Source organism: Lemur catta, chromosome 6 (assembly GCF_020740605.2).
Source record: "Lemur catta isolate mLemCat1 chromosome 6, mLemCat1.pri, whole genome shotgun sequence".
In the NCBI taxonomy this organism is placed as follows: Eukaryota; Metazoa; Chordata; class Mammalia; order Primates; family Lemuridae; genus Lemur; species Lemur catta.
Genome location: NC_059133.1, coordinates 57,911,764 through 57,931,763, shown reverse-complemented (window position 1 = coordinate 57,931,763; position 20,000 = coordinate 57,911,764). Strand labels below are relative to the sequence as shown.

The 20,000-nt window shown below is 48.8% G+C and overlaps 1 protein-coding gene across 1 annotated transcript in view; it reads right to left on the bottom strand.

The window, feature by feature from the left end:
* Positions 1-20,000, bottom strand: part of RACGAP1 (Rac GTPase activating protein 1) — a 75,278-nt gene that overhangs the window by 28,619 nt on the left and 26,659 nt on the right. The gene's annotated exons all lie outside the window — the stretch shown is intronic.

Here is a 20,000-nt window from a genome sequence, read left to right as displayed (position 1 = left end):
ATGTTGACTAAGGGCAAGTGGTACCTTTTTTTTTCAGACAGGGTCTCGCTCTGTTGCCCGGGCTAAAGTGCAGTGGCATCATCATAGCAAGTGGTACTTCTTGAGAGCAAGTTATTCTTGGCCTTACTGTCTCCCCCCATCAGGGAAATAGGGATCTTAGGAAATGCTAACTGAACAATGTCGAGTCTCATTGTAGAATAGGAAGAACTCCAGAAAGAAATAGAACAGCAGTCATTTTCAACCATATTTACTGAGCTATATTATCCCTTCATTCATTGATGCATTCATTCAGGCTTTCAGCTGACACACATTACGCGCACCAACTTCATAACAAGCACTCAGCTAGGACTCGGAAAAATAAGGATGATACGGTCTCTGCTGTCCAGTAGCTACAAATGGAGGAGACAGTGCAAGGAAACAAAAATAAATAGAAAATGAAAGTGCTAATTCCATTTAATAAACATTATTTAGAACTTGGCATTGTGCTAGCACAAGGACATCCATACTTTTAAAAAATCTAGACCCATAGTGAGAAATACATTTTTATATACAACCAAGTATCAAAGAATTCTCTCATCCTTACTACACGTAATATACTCTGAACTTTTCTATTCTCCTTTCCCCCCATGTTGGTGTCTCCACATCATTGAATTTGCTACTCAATAATGAGTGGCTACCCCCTAATTCAAAAACATACTGGCTAGAGCATACAGGAGCAGTGTGGTTTAAAACTGTGGTCCCCAACCCCCAGGCTGAGAACAGGAGTGAGCAGTAGGGCGAGCTACATCTGTATTTATAGCCGCTCCCCATCACCCACATCACTGCATAAATTCCATCTCCTGCCAGATCAGCCCTGGGATTAGATTCTCATAGGAGTATGAACCCTACTGTAAACCGTGCATGCAAGGGATCTAGATTCCCCATTCCTTATGAGAAGCTAATGCCTGATGATCTGAGGTGGAACTGAGGTGGTGATGCTAGCACTGGGGAGGGGCAGCAAATACAGATTATCATTAGCAGAGAGGTTTGTAATGCACTTGAATCATCCTGAAACCATCTCCCCCCACCCCCTGCCCCAGTGGAAGAATTGTCTTCCATGAAACCAGTCCCTGGTGCCAAAAAGATTGGGGACCACTGGTTTAAAAGAAAGATCACAGTATGGGGTTGGGGTGAGGGGGTAGGGGGATTGGGAAGATGTTGGTCAAAGGATATAAAACTTCAGTTAGCAGAAAGTTCAGGAGCTCTACTGTGCAATATGTTGACTATAGTTAATAACAATGTATTCTATATTTGAAAATTGCTGAGAGAGTAGATCTAAATACTCTCACCCCCAAAAATAATAAGTATGTGAGGTAATGGATATGTTAATTAGCTTGATTTAATCACCCCACAGTGTATATATATATATATATATCATGTATCAAAACATCATGTTGTACACCATAAATATGTACAATTTTTATTTGTGAAAAAAATAGACCAGGCTCGGTGGCTCATGCCTATAATCCCAGCACTTTGGGAGGCTTAGCCAGAAGGATCACTTGAGGCCAGGAATTTGAGACCAGTCTGGGCAAAATATTGTGAGATCTTATCTCTACAAAAAAAAATAGTAATTTAAAAAAAAATGAAATAAATCATAAATGTTGCAACATGAAAACGTTATTCCATTTAAATAAATAGTGATGGAACATTTGTGTGGCAAGCATACCACTGAAGCATATGCATTATCACTTTTTAAATCTTCTGTACTTCCTCCAAGTACAAACCAGAAATAATAATTCCATCCCTATCTCACAGGTTTATTCCCAGATCAATCAAGACAATGCGTGAAACATTATCAAAGTCCATACTCTGTAAACTGTAATACTGTAAAAGTTAATGCTATTAATAGTATTAAGAAAGGGATGAAGAAAGGAAATATTAACTGTACATATATTATTCTACTTAATCCTCCCAACGACCTTTCAAGGTCAGGAGCATTCATTGATTGCATTACCCTGTGCCTTCCTAGACCTATAATACAATGAAATAAGTACTAGAACAGAGATGTGTGTAAAGTTCTTTAGGAACACAGACAAGGAAGCAATTAGTCCTTTCCAAGGAATGGTAGTGTTAGAAAAGCCTACAGAGCCTTGATATCTTTTTTTTTTTTAATAGGACATGGCAAGTAGAGCCTTGATATCTGAGCTGGGACTTGAAGTATGAATAGGAATTTACCAGAGAGAATTTACCAGGTGGCAAATTCTTGGCAATGGGAAGATCATGTGACCTCTGAAGAATGAGTCACTCCTATATCTAATAAACATGCAAGTAAACAGTGTATGAAGGTTTAGTGCTGTGAAGGAACATTTACCTCCACTTTCAGGTAACGTGGGGGCTCAGTGAGTGTGATGCTTCTCCGGCAGCTTTGGCCTGAGAAGAGAGACTGCTTAAGAAGGAATTGGACTTTATCTATAAAAGACTCAATGACAAGACAATGGGGCTTGGACTGACCTGACAGATTTGTATTTTGTATAGAACACATGCTAAGATGACAGGAAGTATGGTCTGGAGAAGTAGAGAGACTCTCGATTTAGGCCAGTGGCAGTGGTGATGACAAGGAAGGGACAAGTGGGAAAGATATTCATAAAATCAATGACAGAAATAAAATGGACTAATTAAATGATTGGGCCTCAGCAGTGAGGGAGAGAAGTGGGCATAGAATGCCTCAGCTTTCCTTCTCTCCCTCATACCCCAATTACTGAGCACACTTCTTAAGCACTGATCTTTTGTATGTGCCCACTTCCCTCTCTTTCCTACTGGCACCATCCTAATTTGGCTAACCACCAAAGAAACTGTCTCCCCCTTCCTTGCCTTCTTACGCCTAGAGTGATTTTTTTTTTTTTTTTTTTTGAGACAGAGTCTCACTCTGTTGCCTGGGCTAGAGTGCTGTGGCGTCAGCCTAGCTCACAGCAACCTTAAACTCCAGGGCTCAAGCAATCCTTCTGCCTCAGCCTCCTGAGTAGCTGGGACTACAGGCATGCGCCACCATGCCTGGCTAATTTACACATATATATATATTTTTTTTTTTTTAAGTTGTCCAGCTAATTTCTTTCTATTTTTTTAGTAGAGACAGTGTCTCACTCTTGCTCAGGCTGGTCTTGAACTCCTGAGCTCAAATGATTCTCCCGCCTCGGCCTCCCAGAGTGCTAGGATTACAGGCGTGAGCCACCATACCCGGCCTTATCTGTCAATTTAAATAAATAAATATCAGAAAAATTAAAATAATATAAATGCAATTTTAATCATGCCTCTCCCTTGCTTAAAACCAATAATGACTTCCTTAATACAGACCAAAATCCCCCCCCCTTTTTTTTTTTGAGACAGAGTCTTGCTCTGTTGCCCGGACTAGACTACCATGGAATCAGTCTAGCTCACTGTAACCTCAAACTCCTGGGCTCAAGTGATCTTCCTGCCAAGTAGCTGGGACTACAAGGCAAACACCACCACTCCCGGCTAATTATTTCTACTTTTAATAGAGACAGGGTCTTGCTCTTGCTCAGGCTGGTCTCAAACTCCTGACCTCAAGCAATCCTCCCACCTCAGCAGTCCTCCCGCCTCAGCCTCCCAGAGTGCTAGGATTACAGGCGTGAGCCACCACGCCTGGCCCCAGACCAAAATCCTTAACAAGGTTCTCCTAATCTGCTTTGGCTTTCCCCTGTAGCTATACTCCCTGACTCTCCAGGCGTGCAGTTCCTCTAGTGCACCAGCTACTGTTCTCACCCAGAACCTTCATCCTTGCTGTGCCATCTGCCCCAACACTCTTCCCACCCCCTGCCCTCCCACTGCCTCTTCACCTGGGTAAGTTCTACTCACCCTTCTAGACAGCTGAAACCTTCACTGCCCTCCTCAGGGAAGTCTCTGATGCGTGGCTCTATGCCTTTGCTATAAACTCCCCTAGCACTTCGTCCTCCCCATTTCATACATGTCACCTCATTTGTTTTGTCTTACTGGTTCTTTCAGTTACCATTATATGGCTGTTCACAAGTCAGCTGTGCCTTGGCTCATCATCTATAAGTGGAAATAATAACAATCCCTATTTCATAGGGCTGTTGAGAGGAATAAATGACTTATCCTTGTAAGACACTTAGCACAGTTCCTGGCACACAATTAGCACTCAGTAGATATTCCTTATTTTCCCTACTAAACTATAAACTTCCAGAAAACAAGGGATGGTACTCCTTTCATTTACTATCATATTCTCTTGCTTTTGCAGCTTCAATAAATAGCCATGCAAGTGGAGGTGAGCTGAGTTCAATGGGATGGTGGTAGCATTTCTCTCCACCACCCAATTCATGTGTCCCAAATAATGGATAGGAGTTGGAGACACTGTCCCTCCTACACCTCCCTCTACCCAAAGCACCACCACACCCTTCCCATTCCTTTCGGCCCCTTTGCCTGGTGACAAGAAAGCAAAGGAAAGACGAGTGTGTGTAAGGGGGCTCCTAACTTCCTCTCTCCCCAGACTATAGTTCTCTGGGTATGGAGGTGTCCTGCGGCTGCACCTGTAACGGGGAAAGCACACAATTTGGTGCCAAAAAGCTTCGGTTTGATTCCGGGCTCTGCCACTAACGAGAGGCGAGATCTTTTGACCTGGTTATTTAATCTCCCGCATCTGGTGAGCCGCACTCGCCGGGGGGCTCGGAGGTGCCAGGGAGGCAATGGCTGGAACGCGCCGTCGTCGGCAGCGTTGTTACCGGCACGCGGGCAGGCGGGGAGGCGGGGCGGCGAGAGGGGCGCCACCGGCCAGGCCCGCTCGCCCCGCCGAGCCCCCGCGCCACCGCCCGGCGCCAGGAGCCGCCGAAGCGATTTATGCAGATGGGAGGACCCAGGTGACCTCTCGAGCGCGCCCCGCCGCCCCCAGCCCTCCGGGAGCGAGCCTCCTGCCCAGGTGTCGCGACAGAGGAACTGCCACCGTCGGCCCCGCGCAGGGAGGGAGGATTGGGCCGGAGAGACTCGGTACCTGGCTGTGATCCGCCCGGCCACAGCCCAGGGTTTGTCTTCATTCTCTCTCCCCCGCTGGGTTTCTGCCTCCTGGTTCCTTCTCCTTTGCTCTCGGTCTCTGGAGGTCTCGCTCCCTACCTCCATTCCAAGATTATCGTTCCCTCTGGCAATTAAACCGAGAAGTTTTGAGCCCTTCTGCCCTCCAGGCAGCAGGCTGAGCACCGAGGCGGAGCAGGGGCGAGACGGAGCGCGAAGGCCGTTGGCGGAGCGCGGAGGCGGCGACTGTGACCCGGGGGTTCTGGGAGCGAGCCCACTTCCGGCGGGGAAGGAGGAGAGTCCACCTCTCCCCTGAGAAAGAGACCTTTGAGCTGAGCTTTGAAGGATGGGAAGATCCCCAGCGGGGAAGAGATTGGGAAGTGAAGTAGGCAGGAAGTGTTAAGAGAATTGGGGAAACCAATATAGAGTGAGTGGAGTGCCAGGATCTTGGTTGAGGGGGGCCGGTATGACTGGAAGGGATTTTGAGAGCACAGGGGGAGGGACCTTGAATACCAGGCCAAATAAATTAAATGTAATTCCTGAGGCACTAGTGAGCGGTTGAAAGTTTTCTTCCTATTTCTCTAAGCGAAGCAGTAAAGCATAGTGGTTAAATAAACACACAGCCTCTGGAGTTACACTGGCCTTGGTTCAAGGCCTACCTCCACCACTTACGACCTGTGTGATGGGCAACGTACTTCTCTGTGATGGGCAACGTAACTTCTCTGTGCCTCCGTTTCCCCATCTATTAAGTGGGGGTGATAATGATAGTGTAAAGGGCTATTGGTGTTTGCAAAGCTCTTAGCACAGCGCCTGGCACATAGTAAGTACTCTATGAGTTTTAGTTATTATTTTGTATTCCCCCTCCCATCTTTCTCTCTTTCTTCTGATGACCCTCTCCCTCTCATCAAAACAAAAATGAAAACAAATGCTTCCAAATCTGTGGCTTCCCTGCCCTATGCCTAGGAATCACCCTCTCATACTCAGTAAAGTGTTGAACTAAATCAAACTCTAATAGAACCAAGTCCCCTTTGGAAACACACCTGTGTCTCTCCTGGGTGCCCAGGCTCTGAGGAGCCCTGTGGGGGGCTGGGGGGGGGGAGGAATGCTAGTTATTGACATATTGAATTCATCTCTACTAGATTCCAAACTCTTTAAAAACAGAGACCATAACTCATTCACCCTCATCTTGTCCCCTCTCTAACGATGTGCCTGACCCTCAGGAGGTCCCTGCTTTATACCAGTGCTTCTCAAACCTTAGCATGCATCAGAATCCCCTGGAGAGCTTGTTAAAATACAGATTGCTGGATCCCATTATACAGTCTCTGGTTCAGCAGGTCTTCAGTGGGGCCTGAGAATTTGCATTTCTAACATATTCCTAGGTAACACTGATGCTACTGATCTGGGAACCACACTTTGAGAACCACTGCTCTAAAACAACATGTGGAGTGGCTATATCCAAGAAGGTGAAGTAGTCTCACCCTCCCCTTCCCAAGTCTAGCTGGTCATCAGCTTCCAAAATATGGACCCAAGGCCTAGACTTGAGAGGTATGAGACTTAGGGATTTTCCAAAAACTTCCCAGGTGATCCTGACGTGCAAATAGGTTTGGGTCTCACTGGCCTTCTACTGCCACTGTATTCTGCCCACCTCAGCTAACGCTGCCCCATGCAAAGGCCACTGCCTGCCTGCACTTTATTCAGGGGACACCCTGCTGTTCTGGGTTCAAGGTAGCTGGAACTATAGGGAGACAGGCTCAGAAAAGGGAGAAGACAGTAGCTGGTTCTTTAGAGAAAAGACCAGAGATTTATGTAAATTGAAACAAAGACCACTTCTGCTAACTGTTAACTCTGAAAGCAAAGAGCCAGTTCTCCCCAGTCAGACCTAGAGTCAAACCTCCACTTACTCCCTCTCTGTTCAACTTCCCTGGGCTTCTGTTACCACCATTGTTAAGTGAGAATAATATAACCTACTTCACAGGGTTGATTTGAGGATTAAAAAGGAGATCACGTATGCAAAGTTCCTTCTCTGATCACTTTGCTATTTACCAAAATTTCCACACACATTTAACTGGGTTCTCACAACAGTCCTAAGGGGTAAGAAAGACAGTTTCCTCCCATTTTACAGATGAGAAAGCTGAGTCTCAGAGGGGTTAAATGACTTGCCTGGAGTCTGTGCAGTCCAGGTATATAGGGGAAGGGGCTCTAAGTAGAATTGGCTGCTCCTCTCCATTCATCCCTCTATTCTTTTGACACCTCCTCCCGAGAGGTCCCTTTTACAGAGGCATATTTTGCCTGAATCTGAATGGTAAGAAGACAGGGTGGGGGCTCCCTGCCCTATTCTGCTGCCCCTTCTTCCAACCTTCTGCCTGTACCTTCTTCCCTATTTAGGCTCCTGAAGTCCCTTTGGTAAGTATCTATCCTGAATTCAAATTCTGGTACAACCCCTTCTCTAGCTGTATAAATTTAAACAGATCCCTTCCCCTCTCCTCATCTGTGACATGAGGATTGATTTAGATCTGTGGTTCCCAAACTGTAGTGGCCTTGGAGCTATCACAAGAGACCCAGCCCCTGGCCTCCTTAAAAACTGAGTAACCTATCTGTATGTCACTAATTGTGTAACTGTGTGATTGCTGAGGGATGAAATATAAATGAGTTTTAATGATGCGATTCAGAATCAGTCGTTATGTATTTTCTCATTCAAGAGATAACAAAAATACAACTACTACCATGTCAGGGTCGTGGAAAATTTTTTGGAGTTAAAAAGATTGGAAACCTCTGGTCTAAATATCCTGTAACGGCCCTTGCAGCTGCCATCCTACACAGCCACATGGGAGAAAAGGCCTTAGGCCACCAGGGGGCGCCGCAGCCCTCTTGCCCTGTGGAAACAGGCCCGTGGGGTGGGTGAGAGGGCTGCTCTAAACTGAGAGTGGGCTGGGGCCAAGGTTCTAGTCCAGGGTCTATAGACCACAACTAAGGCCTATTACACATAGGCTCTGTAAGGGAGATGTATCTCCAGAGCTGGCGGGGGGCGGGAAGTAAGGGCCCAGAGGGGACAGTGTCACTCAGCACTGTACACACACCTGCACGGGGGCATTTGTGGCACTGGGTGGTCATTCCTGTCTGGTTAGACCTTAGAAACAGACAGAGTTTCCCAAATTTCACCTCAGCTATCCTCAGACGAGAAGGGACTAAGAGAAGAAAACCACCTAACTGGCCAGGGATGGCCATCCCAAGCAAGTGGTCTTCACATGAAGGAATGCAGGGAACTGATGGTGACCTATGGAGTTAGGGAAGCCTTTCTGAAAGAGGCATTGGGGCAATCAGAGGGGAGAAGGAAGGTCACGCTAGGCAGGGAGTTCTGTTTAAAAAGGGGATAATTCTGAGAAGAACTTTGGTACCATGTGGGGCCTGTCTTGCCCAGCAACAGGAGGCAGCAGCTCTGGCCAGCAAGGGAGGTCAGGAGAGGCCAGTGCCCTCCTTCCATTCCCTTCCCCCTCCCTCTCCTTTTCCCCTTCCCCCGCTGAACATCGGGCAGAGTTCTGACCCAGCTCAGCCTCTCCAGTCAGGAGTTTCTCCCTAAGAGGAGCCAGAGAACCCAAGAGAGAAGCTGTCCCCCACCCCCCACACACACCCAGAGGCTGAGGCCCTCTCCCACTCATAAACTGTCAGGATCCAGGAAACTTTGCAGCCCAACCTGAAGATGCACCCAGACAAGAGGGATGCCCACCATGATGGGACACAGGGACTCTACTCTGCCCTGAGAGAGACAGACAGATACAAACACACACACAGGCTCAGGGCTGATTTTAGCAGAATGAATGAAGAAGGACCCAGGGCCTCCAGCCTCCCAGCTTCTCAGGCCAGAGCACTGGACTCTGCCTGCCTCACTACTGCTCTAGACAAGCCACCTGAGCCCCTCCCTGGCCAAGCCCCACTCATCTGCTCTTCCCTTCTCATGGACTCCCAGCTGGCTCAGAGCTGTGAATTCCTTCCCACAATCTCTTGTCCTACCCCACCCCTCTGCCCCTTGCCTGGGCTCAGGGTACCATCCCTGTCTCCCAGGCTGAGACCCTCCCAAGACTATTCTCCCCACCCTCCCACACCTCTGACCCTTCCATGATGCCTTTCTGAGGTTTGCCAAGTGAGTGCTCCTAAGCAGAGAAGGCCAGAAGGAGAGGCAGCCAAGGGAGCAGGGACATTCACGTTGATGAGGCTTCTCTGGGCAGCAGAGGACAAGCAGGACCACCGGCGGTCAGGCTAGCCGCTTCAGAGAGGGTGCACACACGCTACCTCCCCATCCTCAGCAGGACCATGTCACGCACACACGCACACAGCAGGCCTGTCTGGCCTGCCGAGGTCTGTTCCCCTGGGGCCCCAGGGCCTGCTTCCTTACTGCCTATCAAGCCTTTCCTATCTGCTTTCACAGGTGAACCCTCAGTCAGGGAATGCGAGGGCTGACTTCCCCCAGAGACCTCCAAATTCTAAGTGTCTTTCAGCCTTCTAGAGACAAGGCCGTATCAAATCTGGACTCCTGCAGCTGCCCCACTTACAGCCCAACCTCTGCACCTCCCTCCCATCTCAATCCTTCTGCTCCTCAGCGCCTCCCTCCCACCTCCGTGAAGCCTTGAAGGCTGGGAGGGAGGTCAAAATGGAGCCCATCCTGGCAAAATGAGAAAAGATTAGAGCAATACATTTGCTGTCAATGGCAATAAGGCTGCCTGAGCAGGGGAGGAGGAATATTTGATTTCAGGCTCTCCGGGGGTCTTAATGGAGGAGCACTGGCAGCCTGCAGCCCCAGGCCTGACGGAGTGGGGAGGGCTGGGCCAACTGGGGACCCTGGTGTCCCAACCTTCCCATCTCCATATCGACCCCACCGTCTGTCCGCAGTCACCAGCAGGAGCCAAGCTCCCTCCTCCTCCCCTTCCATTATTTCTCCCTCTCCACTGCCAAACTTGTTTCCCTGCAGCAGTTTTTCTACCAGGTACAGGGTGATGGAGCAGAAAGAACACTGCTCTAGGGGTTGGGGGGGAGGCCTGTGTTCTAATCCCCCTACTGCTTCCAAGCCCAGGGACTTCATGCAAGTCACTGAGCCTCTCTAAGCCTGGGGCAGTGTGGGTCGGGGAGAGAACATGGCATTTGGCACCCTTAGACCTGGGGTCAGCTCAACCACTCACCACTTCAGTGATCTTGGGCAACATCACTTAATCTCTCTGAGCTCCCGTTTACTCATCTGTAAAATGAGGGTAAAGCAAATGTAAAGCCTGTGTCCTAGGGTGATGGTATCAACAAAGCCATGGGTAGGAAAGTTGCAAACAATTGTGAGGATACTGTTGTCTTGTTTCAAGACAATGGGATTCGTGGTGTGTTCCCTGGCTGAACGCTGGGCCTGGGCTTCACAAAGCTCCAGAGGGTTCCTTCTAGTCCTAGGATCCCAGTTCTGGGCCCTGCCCTCCTGCAGTAGGCGGAAGGCATAGTCTCTCTGGGAAAAGGGATCAGGTGACTTCTTGGTCACACAATCCTGAGCTGAGCGGAGTAGCCCCCGACTTCCCTCACACCAATCCTGAAAAACATTCTAGAGGAGGAAATTGTAGAAGCCGCTGGTCAATAGTGTCTCCTTCCTAACTCCTCCTACCCTTGTGTCCACATGTGAATGGTGACACCTGGAGTTGTGCAGCATGGCAGGTCTACCTGGATGCACAGTGAGAAAACTTCTACCCAGCCTCCGGGAAATGGACAAGGTGCCAGGAGGGACAGTGGAGGGAGGCTGGGGCATGGCGTTAAGATTTGTTTCCAAACTGCCATGTGCCAAGCACTATGCAGTGTTTTGCATACGATATCTGCTCTGTACCACAGCCTGAGAGGTGGGTATGATTGGCACAGAGGTTGAATAACTTGTTCACTGTTAGCAGCTGGAAGGAACTGAGACTCAGCTTGGCCAGATCATATCACTCCACACTGCCTCCTACTGGAGCAAAAGGCTCGAGGTCTCAGTTCCAGGCCTGTCTCCCCATGGCTGAGCTGGAAATTTGGGCAGATCTTTAAATCCCTCTAAACCAGTTTTCTCATCTGTGAAAGAGGATGGCATTCATGAACTAACTTAGGACACAGAATGCTTTGGGAAGGACAGAGCCATACACAGACTTACACGCATTATACCTCCATGTGCTTCTTTTCTGGTTCCAGCCTCAGTCCCCACTGCTCTCCTGCATGGCCCATGGCCCTCCCCTCAGGCTAGATCTCCTCACTTAATTTTCTACCTGAAGCATCAAGTTGATTCATGTCTTCCCATTTCCCCTCTGTCTATCCAGATCTCTGATCCTTCAAGGCTTAAATTAGAGACTTCCTCCTCCATGAAGCCTTCCCTACCACCCTGCTCCACAGTGGCAGCAAGTGTAGACTTCTTTGACTTAGCATTCACTTTCTATGAATGTGTCCTGATTCCTCAGCTCAAGTCCCCGCCCGATTCTCTGAGGGCACAGACCATGTCTACTACCTCTTTGTTGTAACCGTGGGACTTACAGAGGGTCTAGCACATTTTGAGTACTAGAAAGATTTTTGCAGCTGGTAGTGATGATTGTGGTGATGATGCTCATGATAGAATCTGCATTTGAGTTTAAAGTAATGGTGGTAATGGTGGCAACAATGGTGGTGGCTGCTACGGCAGTTTTGGTGGTGAGCTTAAGAGCATGGTGGTGTTGGTAGTGATGATGGTGATATTGATAATGCAAGTTTGAAGATGATGAGAATGATGGTGGCAGTGGTGATAGTGGCTGTATTAGTTATCTACTGCTACATAATTTACCCCCCAAAACTTAGCAGCTCAAAACAACACATATTTATTACATCATAGTTTCTATGGGTCAGAAATCTGGGCCTCTGGCTCAAGGTCTCCCACAGGCTGCTACCAAGGTGTCAGCAGGGACTGCAATCTTATCTGTTGCCTCGACTAGAGGACCATCTACTTCCAAGGTCACTTACATGATTGTTAGCAAGATTCAGTTCCTCTTAGGCTCTTGGATCTTGCTGAGTGTCGGCCTGGGGCCTCCCTCAGTTCCTTGCCATGTGGGCTTCTCCATGGGGTAGCTGACAACATGGCAGCTGGCTTTCCTCAGTGCAAGTGAGAGAGTGCCCAAGATGGAAACCACAGTCTTTTTGTAGCCTAATCTTGAAGCAACACCCCATCACCTCTGCTGAATTCTAAGTGAATCATTAAATACAACCCACACTCAGAGGGGTAGGATCACACAAAGGTAGGAATACTAGATACTAGGGGGGAGGGGTCACTGGGAGCCATCTTAGAGACTGCCTATCACCATGGCAACGGTGGCAACAATGACAGTGAAGGAAAGTTGGAGAGTGATGGTACTGATAGTGATGATTGGATCAGGGATGGTAAGGTATTTGAGAGTAGAAGTATCAGTGTCCATATTAACGTTGAAAAGTAGTTCCTTCAAATTGGATCTGAGCAGGGGAATCCAGTTGGCTGGAGCCAGATATACAAGACGCGCTCTCCTCCACCATGCTCCAGCCCCATTCCAGGTCCAAGCCCAAACAGAGTCCCCACTACCCATTACTCTCTCTGCCAATCACCCTACTCTAGGCTGCTGCTATCCTTTAGGTAATTAATAAACTAAGTAGTCACCAAATGGAGAGCCATTACCACCAGCAGTCAAGGGGAGGAGGGTGGGGAGTGGTCCGAGGCCCAGAGGAGACAGAGAGGTGGTGCCATTTGGGAGACTGGGCTGTGGTTCTCTCAACTTGGATAAAGCATCCACCCTATCCAATACTGAATCCTCATGTCCTTGATCTCCAGGTGCCACACTCCTGTAGACACAGCCCACCCCACCATTGCTTTATCTCCCCCCTCTCAATTCTTCACGTAGGCTTTAAGTCAGAGCCTCACTCCTAGGGGAGCCCCTCCTCTCTAGAGTCCCCCTGCCTCCATCTCTTGCCTCTCATCCCTCCCAGCTCCTGAATACCTCCTATTTCTTGAAATTCTCCCATCATCACCCCTGTTCTTTCATAAGCACAGAAAGCTCTCCTCCTTTCTGAAGCCTCATCGGTACAATGACCATCACCAAGCCCACTAATATTACTACTATCCCAGTGCCAGGGCTTTTTAGCCTGCCAAGCAAAAATAAAGCCTAATTATGTGGAAAAGTCTCTTTAGGCAGCCAGGTGATATTGGGTACCATGGAGACCAACTCCTCTTGCAGTTGGGTCACCAGGTTGAGTGATGGTATAAAGATATTAGACTGGCAGTTGAGAGACCAGGATTCTAATCCTAGCCTTGTCACTCACTAATCTTGCCTGTTGTACTCTCTGGCCTCAGCATCCTCATCTGTTAACTGGTGAAGGTGGAGGATGGATTAGACTATCTCTAAAGATCCTGCCAGTTCTAAGTGCCTATGATTCTGCTTCCCATGGAAAGGGAGGAGGGTGAGTGGAAAGGTGCTAGTTGCACTAGAAGGCCAAGGGCCATATGGCTGAGATAACAGTTTCTGTTTGCAAAGGAGAGTCAAACCTGGTCACAGTGGGGAGCCTTTGTTCTGCACACCGTAGAAACCCAGGGCCACCCCATCCCTTTGCACCTGCCTAGGCCCCAAGTGTGTGACCTTAGAATCCCCAGCAGTCTCCTCTTGCCTCTCGTTAGCACCTCTAGCCAGTAACCATCTATCTGCCAGCTCTCTCTAAGATATCCCTTGCCTCTTTTGTTTCCTTTCTGTCTCCTGACACACCCCTAGTGTCCCCACCTAGCTCAGACCTTTGCCACTTCTCTCTTGGGCCTCCGTAACACACAATTGTAACACACTTAACTGTTCTCTTGCCTCCTTCTCCCTTGGTCTAGGGGACATGAGTCTCACCTGGTTCTTCTCCCATCTCTTTGACCACCTCTCTCAGTTCCCTTAGTCTTTCAGACTCCTAACCTGCCTCCCCCTTTTCTGTTCACCCCTTAAATTTGGGTGAACCTCCTAAGGTTTTTGTCCTTGGTCATCTCATGATGGTAACATAATAACAAAAACAAAAACAACTGAGATTTAATGGTGTTTATAAAGTATGAAGAGCTTCACATGTATTTTCATTTGATTCTATGAGGTAAGCTATTATCCTCCATTTAATAGAAGTCAATTTTGCCTTCATGGAGTCTCTGAAAACTGTCATTTCCTTTTTATTTCCATTGCCACTGCCCTAATTCAAGCACTTAATACCTCGTCTTAGATCCTTGCTTCAGTGCCCTAGCTGACAATATTGTAGGTCTTAGCAGTTGATGAGAAGGAAAGGATGTAGTTCCAGTTAACCAATTGACCAAGAGCTTTCGACTTAACTGAACCAGACCAGGCTTCACTGAGAACAGTAGTTACACAGCGGGCTGTATGGTAAAGATAAGGCACTCAAAACTAGAATTATTTGGGGGGGAAAGATTAGGGTCACACACAAAAAATTAGAACCTATGATTGGTCTGAGCATCAAGAGAACAATTCCTGATGAAACAGGTGAAAGGCCGCATAAGAAACTCCGGGAGAATCTCCTTGGCAGCCCTGCTTCACCAGGATTTGTGTGCCGGGTCCCAAACCATCTCCAGCCAGCCCCATCTGTGGCCTCAGCCTGTTGGAGAAGGTAAACCTCGACTCCCTGGTTTAAGTCAGGAAAATTCTATCCCTGGGAAGAAAAAGAATAAGAATAAAGAAAGTAATATTAGAAATAGTCAACAAAGAAATTTAAATTCATGAAATTGTTTTTGTTATGGGTGTTTTTTTCCTGCAATCACTGTAATATCGTATGTTTTGCCTTGTTTTTAAAGATGTTAAATCTTTTAAGAAAAACTGATTGATTTATGAAGAGTTTGATTTCATTTGCAACCTATGTTTAAATATTTAAAGAAATACAATCTGCTAAATTCATAAGTTTTTGATTTACTGATTGTATATATCATATGAGAATATTTAGGGGAATGTTAATGATTGAATAGAGATTAATAAATTGGGCATCAAAGTACAAAAAATAATGAGCATTCCTTTCCTTACTCAAAAGTGCCTGAGACATTAAAGAATTTATCCGAAACTTCCTATCTCTAATTTCTGGGTCTTTCAACTGATTCCCATTCTATTGCTAACACTTCTGTGACTATTTCCTCACCTATAAAATGGGAGGATATTACTACCTAAGAGGATGGTTGTGAGGATTTAACGATATAATTCCTTCCAAGCATTTAGTACAACACCCAGCACACAAATGCTCAGTAAATGTTGGCTGTTTTTTATCTTACCCCAATGCCACTTTGGTCATGCCATCTCCTGCCCAAAACCCTTCAATTGTGCACAAGTGACCCCAGGACAAATCCAAGCTCCTCTCCACGATGTCGGGAAACTTCATGTCCTCACTGCTTCCTGCTTCCCAACCTTGGCCTTCATTATTTCCCCTCACCCACCAGATAGATTAAATTACTATTTCTTTGCTTCACCCAGGTCCCCTGTCAACATCATTTTTCATACTATTCTTCCCTCTGAAATGCCTTGCTTTCCTCCCATGCCCTTACAGCCAGTTCAAACTCTTACCCATCTCAAATGCCACCTCTTCCAAGATGCTTTCCCAGCCATCAACTCTCTCCCTCCTCTGAGCACTTTATTATTAATAGTACCTCTTTCTTAGCAAGCATCACATTCTTTCTTGTATCGGAGTCAATTACCTAGGTGTCTGGTCATCCCTGTTGGGCCATAAGCTCCTTGAAGGTAGGACCCACTGACTGATCTTGGGAAACACAGGGCTTCCCTGCCCAGGGGCTTGCTTGTAACATGCGCTCAGATAACAAGTGGTCAGTTCTTCTAGGCCTGGATAGTTGTGTCATCTAAGTAGAAGCAGCAGGGACCTTCAGGCTCCCCAGGTCACCCTCACTGACCTATGTAGACATGGGGGCACAGGAAACCAAGGAAGCCAGCAGTCTGCACATGCCTAGGCCCACCAGGCAGATGGCAAGGAGATGGCAGAGCCAGATTCCAGGAGCATGTGGAGCTGTGTCTACTCAACTCATCAACATTCCCCCAGACATTTAGCCTGTCACTCAGTCAACATTTTTTAAGTCTATTCTGTGCCAGGCACTGTGTGAGGTGCAGCAGACACCAGGCTGGTGTCAGTTCTCAAAGAGGTATGCCCCTGTGCCCGGAGCTCCGGTGTGTGCACATACATGTGCCCGTGTACACGCCCCGCACGGCCTGGAGTTCCAGCTCCTGCCTAGCTGAGCCGCCTGGGAGCCGAGGCTGAGAGGGCCACCTTTTACCCTGTTTTCAAACAACTCCCCTTTCTGCGCCAGCGCGCTGCCTCTCCCGTCTGTTTGCCCCTCGCCGCCTCCTCCCTCTGTTGGGGCTGCCGCTGATGATGAAATTTGGCTTGCAACACCCTCTTCCTCCCCTTCCTCCAGGCCTGGGAGAGGATTAAGCCGCTGGAGTCTGAAATCGGAAAGATCCCAGCTTCTGCTCCCCAGCACCTCCCCACGCCCCCTCCCTCTCCCCGCCCATGCAAAACCAGAAAATTAATCTCCCCTTCTGCCTGTGATATGGCGGGCTGCATTACAAGCTGGGCGTCGAGATAAAGCGAGGAGCCGCGGGACGGCGGCCCAGCGCAGGGGCCCCGGGTGGGGCCGGCCAGGGAGATAAGGGCCTCCCAGCCCCATGAATTATTCACCGGCACTGCCGCCTCCGGCTCGTCGCCGCCCTGGGCGCAGAGATTGCGCCTTCCAGAGGGGCCTGGGTAGGGTGGCAGGGGGGGTCCGTGGGGAATGGTAGCAAGCTGTAGAGGGGCCCTCCTGTTGGGGATGCAGGGGTGAGGGGAGGACTGTGGCTTAGCTGAGGGACAGCTCAGAGACAAGCGCCCTGCAGGGCCAGCTGATGCAGGGGAGGGAAGGTGTCCCCAGGCTTAGGGGACCCCCAGACCCAGCAGAGCCCCCAGGGGTTCTCATTATTTATGCAGCTCATTAAACACTATGGAGCAGCTGCAATTGCCACACTCAGGCCAGGTCACCCTGGCATCCTACAGCTGGAAAGCTAGTCCCTGCCTGAGGGTGCCCTCAATGCCGTGCACCTACTGAATGCCAGGCTCTGTGTTTGGACCTGAGCACAGTCCACTCAGGGGCCTAACTTATCCACAATCCTTTCCTGCTTCCCTCCTCTGGGAGTCAAGACAGTGGCTGCTCACTCCCGGGGAGCACCCCACCTCGAGGGTGTGCAAGAGGAGGACAGAAGACAGACCTGCTCCCAGGGCAACCAGAGCTCCCAAAACAAACAAGAGCAGGTGGCATAGGGTCAGTGCTGGAGGGCAGTGCCAGGGTAGGGAGACTAACCTGGGGCGTTTCCTGGGATAAGAAAGCCCCAGGCACTCTGTGGGCCTTTTGTTTCTCTCCTTCCCTCATTCTTTTTCTCAAAGACCCAGAGTTTTAAAGCAGGGAAGGACCTTAGCAATCTCTTCCCTGTCTTGAGGACGTCTCTATTTCTCAGTGTCTCCTTACCTACCCCTTTTCTCTCCATCTCTAACCGCATGTCCTCCCTCTTGGGCCATATTGTGCATCCATCTGCCCTTTTAATCTCTGCCTTGGCCCTGATGTCTCCACCTCTCTTCTCTCTCTCTCTCACTCATATATATGATCTCTTTAATGATTCCTCCCTTCTGAAATCGTGACTCCCCAAATGACACGTTCACACACAAATCAGAATGTGTGATAGAAGAAAGGTGGCCATCTGCCCCCCTCCCGGGGTGGGGGGATAGGAGAGGAAAAAATAGGGTCCAGCACAGTCCTGGATGTACAAACCACTGAGACCCAGACAGAGGCAGTAGTATGGGGGGAGAGCCCCCCAGCGATGCCCTAGCAAAGAAAGGGAGCCTGAGATGCCCCTAGAGCCAGGGGTGGGTGAGAGGTTCTAGGAGAGGGCGAGGACCAGAGGAGGCTCCTACAGGATTGCATAGGGCCTGGCAGGCAACCTGGAGCCCACAGACTCTTGTAGCAGATTCAGAAACCCGCACTCATAAGCCAGTGGACAAGGCATATTTACTGGGATCCAAATTCAAGTTGGAGAGGGAAGGATGGTGAGGGGAGAGGGAGAAGAGATGGAGAGTGAAGGAGGGCTAGGGTAGGGGGAGGCAGTGGGGAGGAGGAAAGCTTGAGCCCTTGAAGGATGGAAGAGACAATGACTTCAGTGGGAAGAGAGGAAAGCTGAGTGGAGGGGGAGAGTGGAGATTAGAGAGAGGAATGGGGAAGAAGAAACAAGAAAGGACAGCACAGGGTAGGGGAAGAAAGAGTGAGGGTAGCAGAGAAATGGGGGGGGGATAAGAGGAACACTTGGACCAGAAAAGAGAGAAAACAGGGGGAGAAGATGAGAGTCATGGATGGGGACAACATGGAGCGTGAAGGGGGTGAGGGAACAGTGTGTTGCTGGGTCCTCCAGCCCCTTCCCAATCGCCTGCTAATTAACTCCTTAATTGTCTCTGCATTTGCTGAGCTAGCAGATGAAATGGATGCAGCCAGATTGGGGTGCGTGTGATTTCACGCACGGGGGAGCGGAGAAGAGCTGCCTGGAAGTCTCAGGGGGCCTTGTATCCCCTTTACTCTCCCCCCCACCCATCTCTGAGAGGCTGGAGGGTGCTTCTGCACCTAGAGCAGATGGGGCCATCTGCAAGGGAAGCGTCCATAGGGAATTTGCTCCCATCAGCCTTTCAGGGACGATTGTCATGCTTGCCACTTTTGATGGAACACCCACTGTTTGCTAGACACACATTGTTTCATCCGCGTGGGCATTAGCTGGGTTTTATGGTTTGTGGAGAAAAGTGAGACTCAGACAGGCTAAGTTACTTGCCTAGGACCACACAGCACTGGTGTGACAGAGCTGAGATTTGAATTCAGGTCAGCACAATGCCAAAGCCCTGGATGGGTCCTGGCTAGATGCCTCTCACCAGTGGAAGGAGGAATATCTCCAAGCGTATTTCCCTCTCAGTCCTGGGGCAGGAGCGTCCGCAGGGGCCAGAGGTAATGAAGTGCAACACGAAGCTGGGAGGATGCTGAAGGAGCAAGGATATGTCAGGGCTTGGACAAGAGGTGGGTGGGCCAGAGAAGCAGAAAGAAGCAGTGGGAAACTAATTATAGCCCTTGGGTCCATCCCTCAAGCATTGTCTTACAAAGGCCCACAACACCAATTTCCTCTTTTCCTCATCCCTGCCTCACAACCCCCTGTCAGAATGACTGCCCCGCCACTCTATGCTGGCAGCCCTGGCCCATCCCTCTATTTCACTCCTGGCCTTTGCATGAGAGTCATGGTCAACATGTTCATCTCTCCTTTCACAGTGAGATATTTGAGAGCAGGGACTATGTCACTCCTCACTTCGTCCACAGGGCCAGTCTTGGGACTTGACACAGGAAAAACCTCAGTGAAGGTTGGCTGCAATGAACAGGGCAGGGATGGGGGTATATGTGTGTGTAGGGACCCATTTCTTCTCAAATGAAGAAGAAACAACAGCATGAGGGATTTAGGTTGTGCATAAGAAAGAACTTCCTAAGACTGGGGACTGTGATACTATGAAGTCTTGATTTAGACCCATAGATTCTGAAGAGCAAGGTTGCTCAAGATTGGGTGCATATTAGAAAGTCTTAAAAAGTTGGGAGATCTGGGTGCCACCCCCAGAGATTCTACTTTAATTGGTCTGCAGTGGGGTAATTGCATCAGCATTTTAAACAGTTCCCCAGGTTTCAAATGTGCAGCCTGGGCTGAGAACCTCTGACTTAGATTCTGCCCTGATTTGGCTGCAGTGGTGGTTTTACCAGTGGATCCAAATACTAATGCTAATAATAACAGTTATTTACTTATTAAGGATTTACTAAGTACAAGCCAATGTATTAAGCACTTTCCATGCATTAGCTCATGTAATCCTCAAAAAATCCTGAGAAATAAATATTATCTCCATCTTACAAATGAGGAAACCGAGATTCAGAACGGTCAAGGGAC